This window comes from Salmo trutta, chromosome 31 (genome assembly GCF_901001165.1).
Source record: "Salmo trutta chromosome 31, fSalTru1.1, whole genome shotgun sequence".
NCBI classification, from domain to species: domain Eukaryota; kingdom Metazoa; phylum Chordata; class Actinopteri; order Salmoniformes; family Salmonidae; genus Salmo; species Salmo trutta.
Genome location: NC_042987.1, coordinates 1,170,966 through 1,189,683, shown reverse-complemented (window position 1 = coordinate 1,189,683; position 18,718 = coordinate 1,170,966). Strand labels below are relative to the sequence as shown.

General features: G+C 42.8%; 1 protein-coding gene across 1 annotated transcript in view; it reads right to left on the bottom strand.

Moving 5' to 3' along the window:
- The window catches only part of LOC115169301 (excitatory amino acid transporter 5-like), a 90,628-nt gene that overhangs the window by 64,113 nt on the left and 7,797 nt on the right, over positions 1–18,718 (bottom strand). The gene's annotated exons all lie outside the window — the stretch shown is intronic.

Below are 18,718 nucleotides of genomic sequence, written 5' to 3'. Positions count from 1 at the left end.
TGTTCCCTTTATTTTTTTGAGCAGTGTATATTCAGTCAGTCACAATTATCACAAGATTCCAAAGTGATATGCAATTGCAAGTAAACAACCGCAAAGTGTGATTAACATAGAAAACAATGACAGCGAGTTCTAAATCTCCTTTAAAAGTGATGAAGAATTTCATTCCAGGAAAAAGACACATGCATACCTCCAAGCCCTTCTGGCACCAACTCTGTTGTATTTTCCCTTGAGAAATCAACAAATGAGAATTGGGATCAGTTCTTGATGTCTGATGCATGTCTAATGCCTCGAGTTCTGATTATCATTTTGGATTTTCTAATTTTGCAGCATCCAAACATCTTTAATAAACCATAGTTGAATAATGAATGAACATCTAATGAATGTATTTGTTTTCATTTCATTTGTGACTTCTCTTTTGACCTGGCTGTGTATTTTTCTATTTTTGCTGAATCCCAACACCTCTGATAAACCATACTTGAAGAAATCATTGATTTCTATTTAATGTATTTGCTTTTATTTGTGATGACAAGGACGGATTGTCCCTGTGTGAAAATTAACAAGTGTTCATCAGTCATCACCCAGCTGGTCTCTTGTGTAGACTGGATGAATACATTGCGTCCCAAATGGCACCCTATTCCCTTTATAGTGAACTACTTTTAACTAGGGGGCGCGCACGCACACACACACACACACACACACACACACACACACACACACACACACACACACACACACACACACACACACACACACACACTAATCTCGGCACTCAGACCCAAATGAGTGTCAAGACCGTGTCATGAGAGACTTAGTCTCGTACATTAGAAGCCTTCCGAGGCTATGAGCAGCTATATCTTAGTGATATATGAAACAGTTATATACATACTCTACATACTGTACACACACACCCTCCCCCTTCATTCACTACCTCCTGTGCCCATCTCCTGCTGGTAAGAGACTGTGTGACGATCAAGGACATCCAGAAAGCTATCTCAGCCTCAGCACGGTCTCAAGATCAGGATGGTTCACTGCATCTACATCCCAAATGGCACCCTATTTTCCATTCCCCTGTTGGCCCTGCTCAACCGTAGTGCAAGGAATGGGGTGCCATTTGGGAAGTAGATTTTTATCTCAGAGGGGTATCTGCGGAGGACAGCCTCACAGCACAAAATGGCAGAGGAAACATTCATTGACCACTCTAACCCGCAGGCCAAACAATACAGGATTAGACTTTAGGCAGCTAGGTCAACATCTTGTCTACATCCCAAATGGCACCCTATTCCCTATATAGTGCACAACTTTTGAACAGGGCCCATAAGGCTTTGGTCAAAAGAAATTAACTATGTAAGGAATAGGGTGCCATTTGGGAAGCATCCCTTGTCTGTCCAGCTCTGGGGATCAGAGAGTCCCAGAGATTGATGTCTCCTCCATTTCCTGTTCAGTATAAGTGCTTTCTGGTACTAAATGGTAGTAAATCTGCAACAAGTGGTCTCACTGATACAGTGTGATTTCTTTGCCTTTTCATTACTGAGTGATGTCACATAGCCTTTGTTTTGTAGTACCAGTACAACAATTAGTTGTACGTTAAATTCATGGTAAGGGCTACATTAATCAAATCTGAATATGAATATGAATGAGCATCTAACTGAGAGAAAATGTTTCCATTAAAGGGCTGGATATAATCCCTTTCACAGAAGTTAAGAGCTATAGCACAATTGAAATGTAAAGGTAATGTTCCCACGTTTGCTGAGACTGCATTCAAGGTAAAAGCTGCATATGTCGGCTCAATCGGAATTTACCTTTAAAAGTGTAATTTGCGCTATAATGCTGAACGATATGGATTGAATCAAGCCTTCAGCATTCTCCCTGAAAAATTGATGTTGTTATTCAGAACTTGGCCTGAATGACTCAACAGCAACCCTCGTACTCTGGTTGTTGTCTGCAGATTACTGATGAGTGTGAGAGGATGAGAGGGAAGGAGAGGAGAGGAGAGAAGTAGAGGGGAGTACAGAAGGGGAGGAGGAGAGGGGAGTAGAGAAGGGGAGGGGAGACGAGAGAAAGAGAGAGTAGAGGAGAGAGGGGAGGGGAGAGGAGAGTAGAAAGGGGATAGGAGAGGGGAGCAGAGGAGAGGAAGGAGGGAAGAGGAGAGAATACATGAGAGGGGAGGAGAGGGGAGCAGAGGAGAAGAGGGGAGAGGAGAGGAGGGGGGAGTAGGAGAGGGGGGAGGAGAGGAGGGGGGAGTAGGAGAGGGGATGAGAGGAGAGCAGAGGAGAGTAGAAGCGGAGGACAGGAGGAGAGGAGTAGAGGAGGGGAGAGGATTCAGCCATAGACAGTCAAGCAGGAAGAAGTGTTTTCATTCACCACTGCTCTGCTCTGTCTGCTCATCTGGCTGCTCTGATGGGAAACATTTGGAGACAGTCAAGCATGGTCCAGAAAAATCTGTGACCTTTCCTTACTTATGTAAAGGACTTCTCTCTCTCACACTCTCTCTCTCTGATTTAGTAACAGGTTTCTTGAGGATACTGACAGACTGAGATCAATAATAATTTTCTTTCTATGAGCTCTGAAATGTTTGTAATGTTACCATTTGACTTACTATTTGGAGAAGCTCTCTGAGAAACTCTGATTGTCGGTTGATCAAAAATGTATACTGCTCAAAAAAATAAAGGGAACACTTAAACAACACATCCTAGATCTGAATGAAAGAAATAATCTTATTAAATACTTGGGCATGCTCCTGATGAGGTGGCGGATGGTCTCCTGAGGGATCTCCTCCCAGACCTGGACTAAAGCATCCGCCAACTCCTGGACAGTCTGTGGTGCAACGTGGCGTTGGTGGATGGAGCGACACATGATGTCCCAGATGTGCTCAATTGGATTCAGGTCTGGGGAACGGGCGGGCCAGTCCATAGCATCAATGCCTTCCTCTTGCAGGAACTGCTGACACACTCCAGCCACATGAGGTCTAGCATTGTCTTGCATTAGGAGGAACCCAGGGCCAACCGCACCAGCATATGGTCTCACAAGGGGTCGGAGGATCTCATCTCGGTACCTAATGGCAGCCAGGCTACCTCTGGCGAGCACATGGAGGGCTGTGCGGCCCCCCCAAAGAAATGGCACCCCACACCATGACTGACCCACCGCCAAACCGGTCATGCTGGAGGATGTTGCAGGCAGCAGAACGTTCTCCACGGCGTCTCCACTCTGTCACGTCTGTCACGTGCTCAGTGTGAACCTGCTTTCATCTGTGAAGAGCACAGGGCGCCAGTGGCGAATTTGCCAATCTTGGTGTTCTCTGGCAAATGCCAAACGTCCTGCACGGTGTTGGGCTGTAAGCACAACCCCCACCTGTGGACGTCGGTCCCTCATACCACCCTCATGGAGTCTGTTTCTGACGTTTGAGCAGACACATGCACATTTGTGGCCTGCTGGAGGTCATTTTTCAGGGCTCTGGCAGTGCTCCTCCTGCTCCTCCTTGCACAAAGGCTGAGGTAGCGGTCCTGCTGCTGGGTTGTTGCCCTCCTACAGCCTCCTCCACGTCTCCTGATGTACTGGCCTGTCTCCTGGTAGCGCCTCCATGCTCTGGACACTACGCTGACAGACACAGCAAACCTTCTTTCCACAGCTCGCATTGATGTAACATCCTGGATGAGCTGCACTACCTGAGCCACTTGTGTGGGTTGTAGACTCCGTCTCATGCTACCACTAGAGTGAAAGCACCGCCAGCATTCAAAAGTGACCAAAACATCAGCCAGGAAGCATAGGAACTGAGAAGTGGTCTGTGGTCTCCACCTGCAGAACCACTCCTTTATTGGGGGTGTCTTGCTTATTGCCTATAATTTCCACCTGTTGTCTATTCCATTTGCACAACAGCATGTGACATTTATTGTCAATCAGTGTTGCTTCCTAAGTGGACAGTTTGATTTCACAGAAGTGTGATTGACTTGGAGTTACATTGTGTTGTTTAAGTGTTCCCTTTATTTTTTTGAGCAGTATATTTCAATTGCCGATGTAATAGATAGGTAGTTCACAATCACTATCTCACTCACTTCCTCCTTTTGCTGACACGAAGAAGTACAACAACACTGTTGTATATTGTATTGTGTTTCTGTGATGTATCGGATTGTGTGTTGATTTTCATGTTGTATGTAACAGAGACTGTGAAAACAATCTTGCTCTATTAGAACAATAGAATGTATCGGTCTAAAGACAACATGGCTGTCAAGTTCCGCAGTCACTCAGTCAAAATGGAACCGAGTCAAACATGCGGTTTCCATAAGTGTGATGTTTGATAGCCATCCATTTATTCCATTCCAGCCATTACAATGAGCCCGTCCTCCTATAGCTCCTCCCATCCGCCTCCACTGCTGTTGTGAGGGGTTGAAGAGGAAACTCCCTCTCAAAAGGTCAAGCCTGGAAAGCCTAAAGGCCATGACGACTGACTGACAACAATTTTCTTAGAAATGAGAGCAAAGCAGAGCGGAGATGGTTTATCCTCTGCTCCATTTAATCAATTTGTTTTAGATATGTCAGAATGTCAGTCTGCTTAGAAATGAGAGCATATATTTTTCTTAGCAATGAGAAATACAGTGCGTCCTGAAAGTATTCAGACCACTTGAGTGTTTCTACATTATGTTACGTTACAGCCTTATTCTACAATGGATTACATCGTTTCTTTTCCTTCATCAATCTACACAAAATACCCCATCATGACAAAGCAAAAACAGGTTTTTAGACATTTTTGCAAATGTTTAAAAAATAATTAAATGAAATATGACATTTACATAAGTATTCAGACCCTTTACTGAGTACCTTGTTGAAGCACCTTTGGCAGTGATTACAGCCCCGAGTCTTCTTGGGTGTGACGCTACAAGCTTTACACACCTGTATTTTGGGACTTTCTCCCATTCTTCCCTGCAGATCCTCTCAAGCTCTGTCAGGTTGGATGGGGAGCGTCGCCTCACAGCTATTTTCAGGTCTCTCCAGAGATGTTCGATCAGGTTCAAGTCTGCGCTCTGGCTGGCCCACTCAAGGACATTCAGAGACTTGTCCCGAAGCCACTCCTGCGTTGTCTTGGCTGTGTGCTTAGGGTCATTGGCCTGTTGGAAGGTGAACCTTCACCCCAGTCGGAGGTTCTGAGCGCTGTGGAGCAGGTGTTTATCAAGGATCTCTCTATACTTTGCTCCGTTCATCTTTTCCTCCATCCTGACTAGTCTCCCAGTCCCTGCCACTGAAAAACATCCTCACAGCATGATGCCACCACAATTTTTCACCTTAGGGATGGTGCCAGGTTTCCTCCAGATGTGAGGCTTTGCATTCAGGTCAAAGAGTTCAATCTTGGTTTCATCAAACCAGAAAACTTTGTTTCTCATTGTCTGAGAGTCCGTTAGGTGCCTTTTGGCAAACTCCAAGCAGGCTGTCATGTGCCTTTTACTGAGGAATGGCTTCCGTCTGGCCACTCTACCATAAATGCCTGATTGGTGGAGTGCAGCAGAGATGGTTGTCCTTCTGGAAGGTTCTCCCATCTCCACAGAGGAATTCTGGAGCTCTGTCAGAGTGACCATCGGGTTCTTGGTCACCTCCCTGATCAAGGCCCTTCTCCCCCGATCACTCATTTTGGTCAGGTGGCCAGCTCTAGGAAGAGTCTTGGTGGTTCCAAACTTCTTCCATGTAAGAATGATGGAGGCCCCTGTGTTCTTGGGGACCTTCAATGCTGCAGAATGTTTTTTGGTATCCTTCCCCAGATCTGTGCCTCGTATCAATCCTGTCTCGGAGCTCTACGGACAATTCCTTCGACCTCATGGCTTGGTTTTTGCTCTGACATGTATTGTCAACTGTGGGACCTTATATAGACAGGTGTGTGCCTTTCCCAATCATGTCCAAACAATTGAATTTACCACAGGTGGACTCCATACATTTGCAAAAAAATCCTGTTTTCGCTTTGTCATGTTGGGGTATTGTGTGTAGATTGATGAGAAAAAAAATGGTTTAATCAATTTTAGAAGAAGGCTCTAACGTAACAAAATGTGGGAAAAATTGAAGGGGTCTGAGTACTTTCCAAATGCACTATATACATACTGGTTTCTCCATACCGGTATGTATATTTTAGAATGTGTGTCAGAATGGCTGATGCCATGCTGATTACTGCTGGAATAATGATTTATTCTAAATGTGTAAGAATGCCCCCTCTGTAGAACACCATTAATATACATATGTATAATCTAGTCTACAAGGTAGGGGTAAAGGACTTAACAAGGGCATGTAGGTCTACTACTGGCACCCTATTCCCTATAGCCCAATTTGGCTCTGGTCAAAAGTTGTGTACTATACAGTATATGGAATAGAGTGCCATTTGGGACACATGCATAGTGTACAGAGTTGATGTCATACCACAATGAGTCCAAAGGTTGACGGGTCCACTCAGGGATGCATGCAGAGGTCAGAGATTAGAGTCTTAAATGGAGATGCAGTAATAATCCACACACAAACAAACAAACACACACACACACTCACACACACACACAGACACATATGCAGATACTCAAACACACACACATGCAGACACAGACACTCATGCAGACACACACACAGACACACACACACACACAAAATGCTGACACAGACACTCACTCACTCACACACACATGCAGACACACACACACAGCTGCAGACACACACACACACACACACACACAGCTGCAGACAAAACAGATGCAGACAGACACACACAGATAGAGAGATGTCCAGTGACACAAAAACCAGACCAGATCATGGGGCTGCAGTACAGTAGACATGAGTCCCAGAGTGTGTGTGTGTGTGTGTGTGTGTGTGTGTGTGTGTGTGTGTGTGTGTGTGTGTGTGTGTGTGTGTGTGTGTGTGTGTGTGTGTGTGTGTGTGTGTGTGTGTGTGTGTGTGTGTGTGTGTGTGCATGCTTACGTGCGTGTTTGTGCGTGCGTTTGTCACTATGCATGTGTGCATGCGTGTTTGTGCGTGTGTATGTGTGCATGCATGCATGTTTGCGCACAGGTGTGCATGCATCTGATATAATCACCCTCCACACTCATAGTCTGACTGATTCATCTTTTACCCTAATAAAAAAAGCGTTAAAGTGGCGTTACGTAGCAGATTAGATCATGATGATGTTGGAACTGTTGTAAATGCTGGGGAATTGTTTCAGAGATTATATACTGTAGTCTTTCATGTATTATCTTTCCTGTATGTTGTGTCTGTATGAGTGGATGAGACAGACAGAACTGGCTGGATATACACTCTTTGACTTGTACTTACATGAGGCTAAAGCTACATAGGGGGTTATAAGGGTTTAATAAAGGTTTTATGAAGGGTTTTTACTTCAGAGCTGTACTATTACGTATACTACTATCTTAATAGCATTGTTTTTCAGTTGTGAGAATTGATCATTCGTTATCATTCGTTATTATTACCGACAAACTCTGGACAACCATCCTGACACGCACGCCAGTGTCTTCGTATCTTTCACAGTGTGTGTGTGTGTGTGTGTGTGTGTGTGTGTGTGTGTGTGTGTGTGTGTGTGTGTGTGTGTGTGTGTGTGTGTGTGTGTGTGTGTGTGTGTGTGTGTGTGTGTGTGTCATCCATCACCATGGGGAAAATGAAAGAACTCACAAATTAAAAGAGACTAAGGTTGTTGACTTTCATAATTAGGCCATGGGTACAAAAAAACGACTGAAAAATACAAATATACCACTTACCACTAGTAGGGCAACAATAAATACATTTAAAACCACTGGAACAATGGTCAACTTGCCTGGTAAGGGACCCAAGTGTATCTTGTCCTTACGCAGAGTGAGGAAGATGATTCGGAAGGCAAATGAAAGTCCAAGGCCACTGTGACTCTTTGTCAATAGGAATTGTTTCTGGCAACCCTTCCAAAAAGCTTATTGGCAAGGAGGTGACGTCTAATTATAGATTTGGAGACTTGGTGACCCCAAGAAGCGACCCAGTTCTGTAACTCTCCCGCTGTGACCCTTGGACTTTCATTTGCCTTCCGAACCATCTTGCTCACTCTGCGTGGGGACAATATACACTTGGGTCCTCTAGCAGGCAAGTTTCCCACTTTTTTAGAGCAAAAAAAACCCCAAATGTAAACACCTGGAGTTTGCTAAACGGCATTGGTATTTGAAATGGAACCAGTGTTATAGTCAGATGACACGAAAATAGAGCTCTTTGGCCACTCACACCAGTGGTGAGTTTGGTGCCAAAAGAAGGAATGCATATGCAGAAAATCCAGCACCATATTTTACAGTAGGTAAAATATGGTGCTGGATTTTTTATGTTATGAGGCTGTTTTGCTTCCGCTGGTCTTATGGCCCTTGTTAAGGTCAACCACATCATGAGCTCTACCAAGTACCAGGACATTTTAGCCAATAACCTGATTGCCTCTGCCAGGAAGCTGAAACTTGCCCGCGAGTTGATCTTCCAGCAAGACAATAACCCAAGCACACATCAAAATTCACAAAGAAATGGTTAATTGACCACAAAATCAACATTTTGCAATGACTCCGTACTCCGCACAGACCGAAGGATAGCAAGAATCTTAAAATATTCTGTATGGCGGAATGGTCTAAGATCCGCCCCAATTTGTTCTTCAATCTCATAAAACATTATAGAAAAAGGCTAATAAGTGCTGTTAACCTCGCAAGGGAAGGGTGCCGAAAGTATTGCAAACAGGGGTGCCAATAATAATGACACCTATATTTTTTAGATTTTTTTGTATTACTTGTTAAACTAAATATTTTTCCTCTGAACAATTGTATTAGTACCAAAGAAGATAATAAATAAAAAAATTAGAGCATACATGTCACGACTTCCGCCGAAGTTGGTCCCTCTCCTTGTTCGATCGGCGGTCGACGTCACCGGTTTTATAGCCGCCACCAATCCACTTTTCATTTTCCATTTGTTTTGTCTTCATTGTACACACCTTGTTTCCATCCCATAATTATATGTTCCTTATTTAACCCTCTGTTTCCCCCATGGTTTTGTGCGTGTTTGTTCATTGTAAGTTGGTCTGTATTTGTGAGCTTGATTATTTTCCTTCTTGGAATATTTGTTGTGAGTACGTGAATTACTCATCTCTGTGTCCTGCGCCCTACTCCGCCTTACCTGCTACATCTAGACGCCTTACAATACACTATAGCTCAGTATTTATTTTATACAGTATTTTCTGCTCATCTATACCAATGGTGCCAATAATTTCGCATATGACTATCTGCCATCTGAGGCTTACTGCACTGTACTCTACCTTCCCTTCTTTGGACAAGAGACTTCTAATAATCCACCCCTCCTCCTCCTCGAGTGGAAACAGTGGAGCTGACTGAGTGCTCCTTTCCTTGACTGTATCCATATCTAAACACACATGCACGCGCAAGGCTGAAATAGTCTCAGGAAGTAACATAGCTTGGCCAACAGTTCCTGATCTTATGTGTGCAGCAGGGTACAGCCTCAAAGAAATGACATGCCTGCCATCACTCATTAACCTTAGGTCTCTGTCTTTTAGCTTTAATTTATCTTGCATGAAAATGTGGAGGCACAATCAAAGGATCAGATAATTAACACACAGAGGCATCATAAATCCTTATTATTGATCTCTTTTATGCAAAAACAATGACATTCTAGCCCTCACATCCTTTATCCAATATGGTCAGCAAACAAACATAAAAACAGTAGGATTAAATTATAGCATAATAAATAATTATACATGAATACTATTTTCAGACATGTTGCAGTACCAGACCACTATATTACTGTACATACAGAAGATGACAGCTGGCCATCCAGACTATTACCAATACCCCATTAGTGCTATTAAAGATTACAGTGACATAACAAATGAGACAATAATTGGCATGAGGCAATACTACTATTATGGACAAACAAAAAACAAACAGACACTATTCTACAGTATGTCCAAATCTAGAAACCCTCCTTGCCCTTTGCTGCACAGCTAGTGTATCTTCCTACAAGAACACCATACAAGTAGTTTCCAAAGCTCTGTCCTGTCCATCACGATTGAGAAGCCAGAAAAACAATTCACTCTAAAACTCATATTTCATCTGACTTGAATACGATGTTTAACCTGCTCTGCTGAACTAATAATCAGTTGGGATTTTCTTCCATAAGGGGTTTATCAGAGGGCTGAGGCCTTTTATTACTAGTAGAGACAGACAGACAGACGGACGGACGGGGGGCGGGTGGGCGGGCAGACAGAGGACGACAGGGATTGAATCAGTTGGAAAATAAATGCTCTGGGAATTAATCACTGTCAAATCACTGGGCATTCAGCTCCCAAAACTGACAGACATGGCGTTACCACAGACATTTACATTACATTTTACATTAAGATATGAAGATACCAGACAGACCCAGACAATGCCATTTCCAACTATGTTGAAAGGTATGAACATTAGGTGTTAAACTGATTTGTCAACAGCACTGCACCCCCCACAGCTACTCGCCCAAGCCTTCCCCATTTCTCCTTCTCCCAAATCCATTCAGCTGATGTTCTGAAAGAGCTGCAAAATCTGGACCCCTACAAATCAGCTGGGCTAGACAATCTGGACCGTTTCTTTCTAAAATTATCTGCCGAAATTATTGCAACCCCTATTACTAGCCTCTCTTTCGTGTCGTCTGAGATTCACATAGATTGGAAAGCAGCTGCTGTCATTCCCCTCTTCAAAGGAGGGGACACTCTTGACCCAAATTGCTATAGACCTATATCCATCCTACCCTGCCTTTCTAAGGTCTTCGAAAGCCAAGTCAACAAACGGATTACCGACCATTTCGAATCCCATCGCACCTTCTCCGCTATGCAATCTGGTTTCAGAGCTGGTCATGGGTGCACCTCAGCCACGCTCAAGGTCCTAAACGACATCGTATCCGCCATCGATAAGAAACAATACTGTGCTGCCGTTTTCATTGACCTGGCCAAAGCTTCCGACTCTGTCAATCACCACATCCTCATCGGCAGGCTCAATAGCCTTGGTTTCTCTAATGACTGCATCGCCTGGTTCACCAACTACTTCTCTGATAGAGTTCAGTGTGTCAAATCGGAGGGCCTGTTGTCCGGACCTCTGGCAGTCTCTATGGGGGTGCCACAGGGTTAAATTCTTGGGCCAACTCTTTTCTCTGTATACATCAATGATGTCGCTCTTGCTGCTGGTGAGTCTCTGATCCACCTCTACGCAGACGACACCATTCTGTATACTTCTGGCCCTTCTTTGGACACTGTGTTAACAACCCTCCAGACGAGCTTCAATGCAATACAACTCTCCTTCCGTGGCCTCCAACTGCTCCTAAAAACAAGTAAAACTAAATGCATGTTCTTCAACTGATCGCTGCCTGCACCTGCCCGCCTGTCCTGCATCACTACTCTGGACGGTTCTGACTTAGAATATGTGGACAACTACAAATACCTAGGTGTCTGGTTAGACTGTAAACTCTCCTTCCAGACTCACATCAAACATCTCCAATCCAAAGTTAAATCAAGAATTGGCTTCCTATTTCGCAACAAAGCATCCTTCACTCATGCTGCCAAACATACCCTCGTAAAACTGACCATCCTACCGATCCTCGACTTCGGCGATGTCATTTACAAAATAGCCTCCAATACCCTACTCAAGAAACGGGATGCATTCTATCACAGTGCCATCCATTTTGTCACCAAAGCCCCATATACTACCCACCACTGCGACCTGTACGCTCTCGTTGGCTGGCCTTCGCTTCATAATAGTCGCCAAACCCACTGGCTCCAGGTCATCTACAAGACCCTGCTAGGTAAAGTCCCCGCTTATCTCCGCTCACTGGTCACCATAGCAGCACCCACCTGTAGCACGCGCTCCAGCAGGTATATCTCTCTGGTCACCCCCAAAGCCAATTCCTCCTTTGGCCGTCTCTCTTTACAGTTCTCTGCTGCCAATGACTGGAACGAACTACAAAAATCTCTGAAACTGGAAACACTTATCTCCCTCACTAGCTTTAAGCACCAGCTGTCAGAGCAGCTCACAGATCTCTGCACCTGTACATAGCCCATCTTTAATTTAGCCCAAACAACTACCTCTCCCCTACTGTATTTATTTATTTTATTTATTTTATTTTGCTCCTTTGCACCCCATTATCTCTATTTCTACTTTGCACTTTCTTCTACTACAAATATACCATTCCAGTGTTTTACTTGCTATATTGTATTTACTTTGCCTTTACCTCCCTTATCTCACCTCATTTGCTCACATTGTACATAGACTTATTTTTCTACTGTATTATTGACTGTATATTTGTTTTACTCCATGTGTAACTCTGTGTTGTTGTATGTTGTCGAACTGCTTTGCTTTATCTTGGCCAGGTCGCAATTGTAAATGAGAACTTGTTCTTAACTTGCCTACCTGGTTAAATAAAGGTGAAATAAATAAAAAATTAAATAAATACATTTGTCAGGATTATTAACTTGACCAATCAACATAATCAGAACCATAGAGATGTAGAGAATATGCAATCCATACTGATTAGTACGGAAGTATATAGCAACAAACAACAACTATATTGTAGCCTGGAGTTGGCTTGTTTACCCATGTGGATACCTGTAACAAAATAACTATAAAGGGAACCACTGATCAATTCAAAACGTATTTTGTTGTATGAAGCCTGTTCCATATGCTAATGAGGATCCTTGGTGGAGGCTGGTGGGTGGGTGGGTTTCTTGGAGGTGGGTGGATGTATTTGTGCGGATGATGGGCTTCAGGTGGGTGGGGCGGATGGGCGGATGAGTAGGTTGGTGGGTGGGAATTGTACGTAGTTCCCCAGACAGCTAACCTCAACCCTACCCACATGAAAAAATATTTGAGTTTACTATAGAATACTATAGTACTTACTATAGAATTATATAGTATACTATAGAATACTACACTCCACACTGTAGTATCCCTCAATCATGTGTAGAACTGTGACAATTGTACTATAGTGTATGTCCTCAATCAGACAATCTAAAGTATTTCAGGATTATAATAACCAGACACTGTTTACAAAACGCACATTAATTGATTTTATATTATGTGGGGTTAGCACATTTATTGAGATGTGTGCTAGTATAAATCTCTATGCATGATTGTGATCTTAATATGTCTGGATTGTAATTTGTGCATTGTAATGTTAATTGAATATCCTGATGTGAAACGGATTCTCATTGGCTGTTGCATGATGGGGAGTCCTATTTAAACCCTGTAATTCATTGTTTTTTATAGGGAGACAGACAGGGAACAGGTTGGCATGCTGCCAGGTTTTTCAGGCATGATTGAAGCCTGGGTTTTCTTTAGAATGAGCTCATATTTGATTCAGTTTATGTTCTATGTTGCTCTTTGACCGGTTAGTTATCTTTGTAAATATTGTAAGTATTTGCCGCCTGTTTATTCCTCACCGCTAATAAAATAACTGCTGCTGAAGTATTCCATTTATTGATTTATCACATTATTCTGGTGAGCAAAGGTTTATTTAGTATTCTAGGGCAACAAGTAACGACAAAAGAAAATGATAGACAAGTTGATTGTCATGACTTCCACCGAAGGTGGCTCCTCTCCCTGTTCGGGCGGGGCTCGGCGGTCGTCGTTGCCGGTCTACTAGTTGCCACTCATCCCTTTTTCCCTTTTCGTTTGGTTTTGTCTGTCCTGTGTTTCACCTTTTTTCAGTTAGGTTTATTAGTGGGTTATTTAGTCTCGCCCTACCAGGTTGGGTTCGTGCGCGATTGTTTTGTTTTACCTGTCGTGGTTTTGGGGTTGCATTATATTTTCTTTGTCTTATGTGGACTGGCGTTTCTTTCTGGACTGCGTTCTGGCCCTTTTGGGTGGGATTATTTTGTCTGGTTTTTATGCCTGTTCATGGTGTTTTGGACTCAGGAATAAACGCTCTGCTAGTGCATATTTGGTATTTGGTCTCCTGCGCCTGACTTCACCCCCGGTCTAGGTGTGTGTGTGTGAATGTGTAGGTAGAGACCAGTGAGTGAGCATACAGTCTGTACAGATAGTCACTTCAGATAGTCCATGAGAGAGGGTAGGCAGCCGTTGTTTAACTGTTCACCACTCTTCCCAGCAAACCAGGAACATTTGGTCCTGAGTGGCTCAGTTGGTAGAGCATGGTGCTTGCAACACCAGGGTTGTGGGTTCAATTCCCATGGGGGACCAGTACAAAAATGTATGTTCTCACTACTTAATGTAAGTTGCTCTGGATAAAGGCGTCTGCTAAAATGTAAACATTAGCTAAGCTTCCCATTTAGTTCTCGTTATCTAACATTACAAAAAAATGTTTTTTAAGATCTTTGGAATGTTCTCCTAACATTCACTAAAATGTTGTGCTCAGCATCTGTAACAACCACCACATAACATTCCCCAAACGTTCTCATTAGGTTCCAGGCAATGTAATAACACAAACAGACAAAATGTGTTCTGAGAACGTTCTTGCGAGGACATCAGGCGAATGTTCTATACAATCACCAGGACAACCGGACAGTTATTTTGTTATGAGAACATTAGCCGCAACCTAACAAATGTTCTGGGAACTTTCACAGAACCAATTTTGGTTTGCTGGGTTATTGCTTGGGGAAAGAAGCTGTCTCGGAGCCTGTTGTTTTGAGACCCGATTCTCTGGTACCGTCTACTGGACGGTAGCAGAGAGAACAGTCCATGGCTGGGGTGACTGGTGTTGTTTACGATTTTTGGGGGCTTTCCTCAGACACCGCCTGGTATGAGTGTCTTGAATATCTGGGAGCTTGCCCCGTGGTTGACGGCGTTGCAGGTGCAATACCAGCTGGTGATGCAACCAGTCAAGATGCTGTCGATGGTGCACCTGTAAACATTCTTGAGGATCTTGAGGGGCCATGCGAAATATTTTCAGCCTCTTGAGAGAGAAGAGGAGCTGTCATGCCTTCTTCACAACTGTGCTGGTGTAAGAGGACCATGTTAAGTCCTTAGTGATGTGGACACCAAGGAACAGAGCCCATATCCAGGCACGTTACGTTAATTACAACTTTTCTACAGTCATGTCCGCAAAAACACTACATTGAATACTACTGTAAAGTCTGCAAAAACACTACAATGAATACTATAGTATGTAAATATAGTAATACTACAGTTTTATACAATAATATAGAGTATCAGATAAGTTGTTATTAACGTAATTAACCATCATGTGCCTCTTTGGCAGGAAACCTAGCATGGACTAAAGTTAACTCCTGCTGTGCATGTGACTGAGGGACTAGAACACTGACTGGCCTGGCCCTTCTGCTTAGAGGTGAGGAGGGAGGGAGGGATGGAGAGCGAGAGAGAGGGAGAGAGAGGTAGAGATAGATAGAGATAAAAATAGGGTGAGAGAGCGAGAGAGATAGACATAAAAAGAGGGTGAGAGAGAGAGCGAGAGAGAGAGGGGGATCAACTTCTCATCCAGTCTTTGCCGTAGCAGGGATTGTAAGTAGCTTATTCCGCAAAGCGTCCTGCATGTAATCAGTCCGTTTGCATGATTTGTTATTTCATTTTTTGCCGGTCAACATCGCTGCAGCCTCATGTAGCCAGGGAACAGAAGATTTGGTTCCAAAATAGAGTCGGGCTGGAGAGAATCTGTCCGGCTCACCATTAGCAAGAACTTATCAAACCCCATAAAACGGCATCAGATTTATAGTACCGCCACATAAATATTATTCCCTGCTTTTTCTCTGTGAGGAGAATTCAGGTGAACGTAGAAATTGTATAATAATCACTTGTAGAACTGCACTGACATTCTGTTGCATGAAAACCTTGCATAAACACCAACATTGCAACAAGGAGGAAAGGAAACTCACAGGACTTAGTTAGGCCAGGGGTTTTCAAACCTCTCCTCGTGGGCCCCCGGCGGTTCCATGTATTTTAACTATTCCTCAGCTAGCGTACCTGATTCAACTTGTCAACTAATCATTAATCCCTTGATTAGGTGAATCAGGAGAGATAGTTAATGGCTCAACAATATTGTGAAACGTCGATTGCAACGCACAGGTAGAAGGTCAACGTGCTCCTGCAGGTTACCGCTGGATTTCTTAAAATCCCAAAAATCTAATGTTATTATTTGTCACATGCGCTGAATACAACAGGAATACAACCTTACCGTGAAATGTTTCCTTACAAACTTTTATGCAGTTTTAAGAAGAATAAGAGGCTGTCATTGTAATGAATTTGTTCTTAACTGACTTGCCTAGTTAAATAAAGGTTAAATAACATTGGCTACAAAGAGCGTGATCACACAGTCGTCTGGAACAGTTGGTGCTCTCATGCATGCTTTAGTGTTGCTGCCTTGAAGCGCGCATAGAAGTAATTTAGCTCGTCTGGTAGGCTTGTGTCACTGGGAAGTTTGCAGCTGGGCTTCCCTTTGTAGTCCATAATAGTTTGCAAGTCTTCAATTTTAGTCCTGTATTTACATTTTGTCTGTTTGATGGTTCGTCTGAGGGAATTGCAGGATTTCTTATTAGTGTACGGGTTAGAGTCCCGCTCCTTGAAAGCAGCAGCTCTATCCTTTAGCTCAGTGCGGATGTTGCCTGTTATCCATGGCTTCTGGTTGGGGTATGTAAAAGTATCAAAAGTAAATGTAATTGCTAAAATATACTTAAGTATTGAAAGTAAAAATAAAAGTATAAATAATTTAAAATTATTTATATTGAGAAAACCAGACTGCACCATTTTCTTTTTTTTTTTTTTACGGATAGCCAGGGGCACACTCCAACAGTCAGACATAAACAAAGCATTTGTGGTTAGTGAGTCCGCCAGATCAAAGGCAATAGGATGACCAGGGATGTTCTCTTGATACAGTAAGTGCATGAATTTGACTATTTTCCTGTCCTGCTAGCCATTCAAAATGTAACAAGTACTTTTGGTTGTCAGGGAAAATGTATGGAGTAAAAAGTATATTATTTTCTTTAGGAATGTAGTGAAGTAAAAGTTGTCAAAAATATAATTAGTAAAGTAAAGTACAGATACCCCAAAACTACTTAAGTACTGTAGTACTTTAAAGTATTTTTACTTCAGTACTTTACACCACTGACTTCCTTAATATTTGATTTCGCGCACCAACTGTTATTGTCAAATAGACACAGACCGCCACCCCTTGTCTTACCCCAAGTGTTCTGTCTTGCCGATGCACGGAAAAAACAGCCAACTGTATATTAAACCATGAAGCTGATTAATAAAAAAAAATACTTTTAGAATATTAGAATATAGAAGCAGTAGGCCTATATTTCATTCAAACGTTTCACCTTATGGGGGGATCTACTAAGATTACATATTGTTTTAAATTGAATTGTTTTAAGATTGCAAAATAATTTGATAAAATATTGAATTTGGCCTTTACCACTGTAACGCGGGTCGTATAAAGGGGTCCAAGGCGCACCGTGTATAGTGCTCATATTCACTTTTATTATGAAGACACTAGAACAAAACAACAAAACGACCGACAACAGTTCCGTCAGGTGAAACACACTAAACAGAAAACATCCACCAAAACCCAGGAAGAAAAACCCCTACTTAAATATGATCTCTAATCAGAGGCAATGAGGATCAGCTGCCTCCAATTAGAGATCAACCCAAACAATCCCAACATAGAAATAGAATAACTAGAACTTAAACATAGAAATAGAAAACATAGAAAAACACAAAAACATCCCCTGTCACGCCCTGACCTACTCTACTATAGAAAATTACATCTTACTAGGATCAGGACGTGACAACCACTATAGCCCATAAAAATGTATGGCAAAAAAAAAGACAGTCAAAAAATAAATCATTAGGAATAAGGTTTTGAAGTGACTGTCTTATATCTAGGAGATATGTATCTAGGAGATAAAAGAAAGCTCCTGAAATATATACAGTGTATTCAGAAAGTTTTCATACCTCTTGACTTTTTCCACATTTTGTTATGTTACAGCCTTATTCTAAAATGGATTAAATAGTTTTTGCCTTCATCAATCTACACACAATGCCCCATAATGACAAAGCAAAACCATTTTTTTAGACATTTTTGGACATTTATTAATGAAAATAAAATGGAAATATGACATTTACATAAGTATTCAGACCCTTTACAACTACTTTGTTGAAGCACCTTTGGCAGCGATTACAGCCTTGAATCTTCTTGTGTATGACGCTACAAGCTTGGCACACCTGTATTTGGGGACTTTCTCACATTCTTCTCTGCAGATCCTTTCAAGCTCTGTCAGGTTGGATGGGGAGCGTCACTGCACAGCTATTTTCAAGTCTCTCCAGAGATGTTCGATCAGGTTCAAGTCCAGGCTTTGGCTGGGCCACTCAAACCACTCCGAAACCACTCCTGCTTTGTCTTGGCTGTGTGCTTAGGGTTGTTGTCCTGTTGAAAGGCAAACCTTCACCCCAGTCCAAGATCCTGAGCGCTCTGGAGCAGGTTTTCGTCAAGGATCACTCTGTACTTTGCTCCATTCATCTTTCCCTAGATCCTGACTAGTCTGCCGCTGAACAACATCCCCACAGCATGATGCTGCCACCACCATGCTTCACCGTAGGGATGGTGCCAGGTCTCCTTCCAACGTGACGCTTGGCATTCAGGCCAAAGAGTTCAATCTTGGTTTCATCAGACCAGAAAATCTTGTTTCTCATGGTCTGAGAGAATTTTAGGTGCCTTTTGGCAAACTTTACTGAGGAGTGGCTTCCGT